The sequence below is a fragment of the Zalophus californianus genome, chromosome 7 (genome assembly GCF_009762305.2).
Source record: "Zalophus californianus isolate mZalCal1 chromosome 7, mZalCal1.pri.v2, whole genome shotgun sequence".
Classification (NCBI taxonomy): Eukaryota; Metazoa; Chordata; class Mammalia; order Carnivora; family Otariidae; genus Zalophus; species Zalophus californianus.
This window is the reverse complement of record NC_045601.1, coordinates 106965078-106972363: the sequence shown is the minus strand read 5'-3', so window position 1 is coordinate 106972363 and position 7286 is coordinate 106965078. Positions and strand designations below refer to the sequence as shown.

Here is a 7286-nt window from a genome sequence, read left to right as displayed (position 1 = left end):
GGGGAGACGGGGAAAGTGAGGGTCAGGCGGTGGGGTGGGGCGGGGAGGCAGGATGCTCGTGATAGCTGAAGGAGCCTTGATTCAGCCCCGGGGCCTGGATACATTGCCACCTGAAACGTGGGGGTTCTGGAGGAAGGGCTGGGGCGGAATGGCCGTTAGGTAGAAGGAAGTGTTTCTCACATGCAGTAAGAGCTAAGGTCAGGCCCGGCATGCAGAGAGAAACCAGCTGGGCAGAGTTAGCCCTCCCTGGGTGGGTCAGAGAAGGTTTCCTGGAATAGGGGATCCCTGAGCGAGATCTGGAGCACCCCTATGAAGACCAGTTGGAAGGGGAACCTGGTAGAAGGAAAAGCAGGAGCAGAAGCCCAGGGATGTGAAATGGTATAGTGCGTCCAGGGATGTGTGCACAGAGGTTTAATTAAAGCAGGAAGTTCCAGAGGTAGAGGTGGAGAAGTGACGAGAAACCAGACCGTGGTGGGCTTTGCAAGTCCTGCTGCTAACTTGGATTCTACCCTGTAGGGTCTTGAATGGCTTTCGGCAGAAGAGGGGCCCGATGAGCTGGGATTTTTAGGAAGGAGCTGGTGCCGAGAGTGGATGGGAGAGGCTGGGAAGGTTCTTGCACCATCCAGACGAGAGCTGCTGAGGGCCTGTAGTAAGATTTTCCAAATCTGCCTGCCAATATTTCAGCGACAAGATAGGAAGGATTCCATGGCACGAATCTCTGGAGGGACAGATGTCTCAAGAGGGCTGGGAAGCTCCCAAAAATGTACATCAGATTGTGCAATCACACACCGGGTAGTCTATGTCCCAGTGCTGAAGAAAGAGGAGCTGTGGCTAAGGAGATGAGCGGGCGGCGTGGCAGCTCGCGGCGTTGCTGTTTTAGGAAGGCTTGAGCAGAGAAGGGAAGGGCAAATCTGAGACAGGGCCATGAGCCTGTGAACACGGTGCCTGGAAGACAAAAATAGGCAGAACTTCGTGAAAGATACTAGGGGCAACCGAGCCTTGTGTAGCCAGATTGGAGCCCGTGGAGACCGGGGAAGGAGGAGGCTGTGGCTGGGCCTAGGCGATGGGGACTGGAGGAAGGGGGTGTTCCTGGGGCTGTGTTGTTGCTGCCCCTCTGCCAGAGACCAGAGATGGGGCCACACTGGGAGAGGAAAGAGAAGCCCCTCCCCAGCAGCTGCTCCCAGGGTTTGCAAGGGGGCCTCTCCCTGTAAAACAACATTTCAGGCAAAACGGAAGCTTCTGGACAAGACCGCTGGGTCTTCTCGGTCCCCTCTGAGGAAGCTCGGAGCACGGGGCTGGGTGCAGGGAAAATGTGGCTCTGAATTTCAAAAAGAGGAGGGGTTTGGAATCTGTAACTTCACAGCTCAGGGCAGTCCTGGACCAGGATCCTTGCAGACTGGGAAAAGGATGGCTCACCCGCACTTAGAAAGGCGGGGGAGGGCGGTCCGGGAGCCAGCAAGGGCTCGCCATGACTAGCGCGTCAGGCCAATTAAAAACAAGAGTGTTGTGAAATAGATAAGAAACACCCCTGGGATAAAACTCAAAAAACACCAAAGAGTATCCAGTGAAAAGTGCTCCTCTCACCCCTGCCTTCTAGCCCCCCAGTTGCACTCCTCAAAGGCACCCAGTGTTACCGCTGCTCATGTATATGATCCACCTATCTGTCTACCCTTTAAAAAAGGCAAATGTGTTGGGGCGCCTGGGTGGCTCAGTCGTTAAGCGTCTGCCTTCGGCTCAGGTCATGGTCCCAGGGTCCTGGGATCGAGTCCCACCTCGGGCTCCCTGCTCGGCGGGAAGCCTGCTTCTCCCTCTCCTGCTCCCCCTCCTTGTGTTCCCTCTCTCGCTGTGTCCCTCTCTGTCAAATAATTAAAGTCCTTAAAAAAAAAAAAGGCAAATGGAGCATATTTCACTTGCCACGTTTTACCTAACTTTCTTTTCCTCTAACAGTAGGTTTTGGAGATTTTTACTCAACAGTGCACGTGGGGCTGCCTCATTCTTTCGATGTCCAGGGAATACTGTAGTACGATGCCCTGTCATTTATTCTACTGGCCCCCCACAGTCGCCAGGCTTTCTCTCTCATTGTCTTATCTGCAATGAATAACTTTGCATACACATCACTTTCTGCGTGTTTGACATATGTGACATGTATGCGTTTCTATAGAATAAATACTCAGAGATGGAGTTGTTGAGCAAAGAATTTGCTCACGTTTAATTTTGATAGATACCGTCAAATTGTCCAACTCCATAGAAGCTGTGTGGATTCATGTCCCCATCCATCTATATAGGAGGGTCTGTTTCCCTGTATTTGGGCTAACCGTGTTTTCCGACTTTCAGGTCTTACTGGTGCTGGGCGGTCAGAGAGAAGGAATCTCCAGTTTTAATATGTGTTTCTCTCATTAAGATTTCTGACTAATGGATTTTCTGACTCCCAAGAGGATTGGAGACTGGTAGATGCAGAAGTTGTGGGAGGTGCGGGAACTCCGCAAAGTTCTTGATAACGTCTCTCAGGTGCTTTGATGGTCAAGATGGAGAAATAGAGCTGCGACCCTGAAGTAGTTTTATGGATCAGTAGCTGGAAAAATGGTCATCCATTCATTCAACAAACATCCATGGAGCTTACGTTCTACAGGAGGATACAGGCAATGAATGAAAACCAGAATAAATAAGTAAATTATGTGGTATATTAGAAGGCCATATGCCAAGGGTATTGCTTAATAAATCCACATTGGTCTAGAAAAGGACAATAGATGCCACGGGGGCTCTGTCATTAGTCTCGTCTTGTCCATTCAACACATAGTTGTTGAATATCCACTACATGTCAGGTGTTACTTTAGGAACTAGGGATAGAGCTGTGAACAAATCAGACAGAAATCCCTGCCCTCCTGGAGCTGACACTCCATTGGTAGGAGATTGATGATAACAAATTAAATAAGAAAAATAGGGCCACCTGGGTGGCTCAGTTGGTTAAGCGTCTGTCTGCCTTCGGCTCAGGTCGTGATCCCAGGGCCCTGGGATCGAGCCCCACATTGCATCAGGCTCCCTGCTCAGTGGGGAGTCTGCTTCTGGGTCTCCCTCCTCCTGTTCGTGAGAGCACGCGCGCTCTCTCCCCCCCCCCCCGCTCACTCAAATAAATAATCGAAGAAAAAAAGAAAAAAGAAATGTATATAGCGTATTAGAAAGAAAAAAAAGTGCTATGGAGGCAAATTAGGTGGGGAAGGCTGATAAAGAGTACCAGAGAGTGGGGTCACCATTCCAAATGGGACTGCCAGGAAGGGCCTCACTCAGAAGGTGGCATTTGAGCAAAGACCTGAAGGAGGAAGGGAGCCATGAGGCTTTCTGGAGAGGGAAGGCTGTTGCAAAGCCCGGGAGGCTGAAGCAATGCTTGGGGTGTTGGAGGAGCAAAGAGCAAGGGGGAGTGTGGAGAAGGGACACAGCGGGGAAGGGGGGCTGGATCCTGCAGGGTGTGGCAGCCCCTGTGAAGCCTGCAGCTTTTACTCTGAGTGAGGCAGGAACCATTGGAGAGTCAGCACAGAGGAAGGGTGGCATCTGGATTGGTTTTTAATAGGCTGATTCTGGTCGCTGTGCTGAGGGTAGACAGAGAAGGCAGAGCAGGGAAACTGTAGTGATCCAAAGAGCAAGGGCAAAAGTCATGAAGTTCTTGCAAAAATCCAAGCGGGAAATGACAGTGGCTTGAACCTGACTGGAAGTGACAGAGAAATGGATGGAGTCTGCTATGTTCTGAAGATAGAGCCAACAGGATTTGTTGACACATTGGCTAGGAGATGTCAAAGAAAGGCATGTGTGAAACGGGATGGCAAAGGCATTTGGTCTGAGCAAATGACGGATGGAGTTGACCTGACCGGAGATCCTGAGATGGTGAATGGGATGGCTGGATGGGGCCGACGGGAAGGCCGGGTTTGGAATGCTGAGTCTGAGATGCCCAGGAGACACCCAGGTGGCCATGAGAGGGGGACAATAGGGCATGCGGGCCCGGGAATCAGAGGGGACGGCTGGGCTGGAGACGGACGTCTGGGAGCCAGCAATTTATAAATCATATTTAAAGCCTCTCATCTGGATTAGATCGCCCAGGGAGCGAGCGAAGACAAGGACGAGAAGGGGTCCAAGCCCTAGCCATGGGGCATTCCGATGTTACAGAGTTGGGGCACAGAAAATCGCCAGCAAAGCAGGCTGAGAAGGAGTGGCCAGAAGGTGGTGGTGGTGGGGGGTGGGGGGGGTACCAGGAGAGTGTGAGAGCTTGAAAATAAAGTGAAAAACAAGTTTCAATGAAGCAGTTGTTGCCGAGGGGTGAACTGGGGGGAGGACCTTGGGAGGGACCGGAGCACCATGCGGGGGTGGTGGGGGTGACATCCCGCCTCCCACTAGCTAGGACTTGGAGGAGGGCCTGGATGTTATGGTAATCCCCTTGGGAGGAAAAGTGAACCACCAGGAAAGGAGTGGGGACCCAGAAGGGCCACGACAGGTGGCCGTGAGGGACGTGGTGATACAAGGTGGCATTTGCCAGGTTCAGCACAGGGGTCCCACACACCAACCGTCCAAGTACAAAAGACTTGAGGCTTGTTGACAGCTCCTGGTGTGTCAGCAGTGACGTGTAGTGATCCGAAGAGCATGGCAATTACAAGCTGGGTTAATGGACATATCGTATCCGGAACGAGGGAGGTGACTGACCTGCTGGGCTCAGCAGAGCAAGGCGCACCGGGGAACTGGGTTCGGCTGGGGGAGGGGAGGTGGGAGTAGACCCAGCAGGTGCGTGCAGGGAGTGCCCAGAGGGCCAAGCGCCTGCAAAGGAGTGAGCTTGGGGAGGGAGGATGTGTGTCTACCGTTCCGAGAAGAGCTCTCCTATGAAGGTATGTCTCAAAGTGGTGGCACAAGGCTGAGTGAGTGGAAGCTGAAATGTGACCAGACTCGGTGCTGTGACTTTTTCTATATTTACTGTGGATTCTCCATGAAATTTTATAATTTGTGATCATTTCAAACCCCTTCTGACCCAGGAGTGACCCACAACTTGCTGAATGCCTGAATCTCAAGTCTTGGGAAAACAATGCTTCCTCTCAAGATCAGCTGAATGAAAGGAGCAACTTCTAATCTGATCATCAACCGAGGCAGAGGAGGTTTATAATGGGTAGGCCACAGGGCTCGGGGCTTGGTCTTCCCGGGAACATGCTGTCGCTGCCCCGGCAGACAGCATGGGCAAGCAGCTCCCACAGTGCAGCCCCTCTCCCCTCCCGAGTGTCTGGGCGCGGGAGTGAAACCAGGAGAGAGCAGAGAGCCAGCTCTTGTCCTCACAGGGCCCGTCTGTGATGGGGGTGGGGGTGGAAGGGGCTCCAGGGGCTGGAGGCGTTGGTGTGACCATACCCCTCGTCTGGCAGGAGGGGAAGGGTGCAGCCTCCAAGATAGAATTCCTATAGCCTTCCTGGTCATGGCTGTCCCAAAGAACTGTAATGTGAGCCACATCTGTATTTTCTCGATTTTCTAGTAAGCCACATTAAGGAAGCAAAATGAACAGGTGCAATACATTTTGACATATTTTATGTATTTATGTATATATTTATTTAACCTAAAAAATCCAAAAATATTCTCCTTTCAACAGGTAATCAAGGTATGAAGACGTCATGGGATAATTTACATGATTTTTTCATGCTCAGTCTTCACAAGCTGTGTGCACCCTCTGCTTACTCACAGCCCATCTCGATTCGGACCAGCCTCGGGCGCTGGGCAGCGAGGGCTCGGTTTTCTGTCTCATGTTCTTCCCTGTGCTGGAAGGAGCCAGGGTTGCCTGTGGGCGTGCAGGGACTCGGTGCTGGCGCCTGCCTGGCGGTGGAAGGGGCTCACGGGGACCCTTGGACGCAATCTGCTGCGTGCGGGGTTCGCCCGCCCCCGTATGCATTACTGGGTGGTAGGTAGCCTGTGCCAGGGTGCCGGCTGTTTTCCAGTGGCGGTAAATATTAACGAAGCGGTGGGAGGCAGGCCCTCTGGGAGGCCTGGGCTCTCCCCAAGGGAGGAATGGAGAGAATGCTGTGTACCTTAGATAGGGCTTTCGGTCTGGCCTCTGACGCTGCTGGGCCCCGAGCTGCCGGGGATACGCAGGCTGGCCTTCTCTTCCCAGGACCAGGATGCTTTGCTGGGAGAGTCCCAGAACCCGCAGACCTCAGAAGTGCCACTTGCCTCTACGTGTGCATCAGCCTCACCCCACTCCCCAGTCTCTCTCCCAAGCCACCTCTTCACTTGAAGACCTCTTCTCTCCAAATCCACTTGCCAACAAGCCCAGCTAAGCCCGACTTAAGGGCAGAGGGAACGCATGGAGTTCAGATATTTTCTTTAAAAAAAACAACAACAAACCAATCAGCACTCCCTTATTGAGCACTTGCTGTATGCTGGGCCATTAGAGAAGCTGCATCCTTCCGCAAGGCCCACAGGACCTCAGGCTGTCATCCCCCACCCAGGAGAGGGGCCTGAAAGTCAAACAGGTCAACGTCACAACTGGGCTACAAACCTGGGCTTTTGATTGGACTAGTTCTAGCTGCCAGAACGTTCTCTCTGGGGAGAAGACGGCAGGAGTATTTACTTGCATTTGCATAAACAAACACTGGAAGACCACATAGGAGCGAATGTGGTTACATACGGGAGGGAGTGAGGAGGAATGGAGGCGCTGGGGGTGAGAATGCTCAAGGTATAGCCCTGTGTATTACCTTGATGTTAGAACCGTTTAGATATATTATCTAATTGTAAAAATAAATGGGATGGAATTTTAACTTCGTTTTTTTTCCCTCCTGGTAGATAGAGGAAGATACGTTTCTCAGAGTAGATGAGCTTGATGGGCAAGCTGAACATTTTTTTTAAAGAAGATTTTATTTATTTATTTGTCAGAGAGAGAGAGAGAGAGCACAAGCAGGGGGAGCGGCAGGCAGAGGGAGAAGCAGGCTCCCCACTGAGACCGATGGGGGGACTCGATCCCAGGACCCTGGGATTATGACCTGAGCCGAAGGCAGTCGCTTAACTGACTCAGCCACCCAGGCATCCCTGAGCTGAACATTTTTTGGTATCTAGAATGTGTGTGGGCCTTATTTTCCATAAAGATCAATTAATTAATTTAGATGACAAAAAAAGAAAAAAGTGACTTCTTTCTGATCATGACTTGGAATTGGTCTTCTTTAACTTATACCCTTGGCTCCTATTTCCTTACACCCTTGGCTCCTTCCAGTCTGATGAGGAAAACAACCAATTTCTACCTCTCAACCCCAGTCAGAGGGAGAGACATAACCCTGCCC

The 7286-nt window shown here is 51.8% G+C and overlaps 1 long non-coding RNA gene across 2 annotated transcripts; it reads left to right on the top strand.

Moving 5' to 3' along the window:
• Positions 1–3819: 3819 nt before the first annotated feature.
• On the top strand, positions 3820–7082 carry LOC113927285. Of its 2 annotated transcripts, none has more exons than XR_003521572.1 (3): positions 3820–3955; positions 5010–5140; positions 5609–7082. It is a non-coding gene; the product is annotated as an uncharacterized LOC113927285 (long non-coding RNA). The 2 variants fall into 2 exon arrangements; XR_003521571.1 differs by lacking the exon at positions 3820–3955 and adding an exon at positions 4760–4865.
• The last annotated feature ends 204 nt before the right edge of the window (positions 7083–7286 follow it).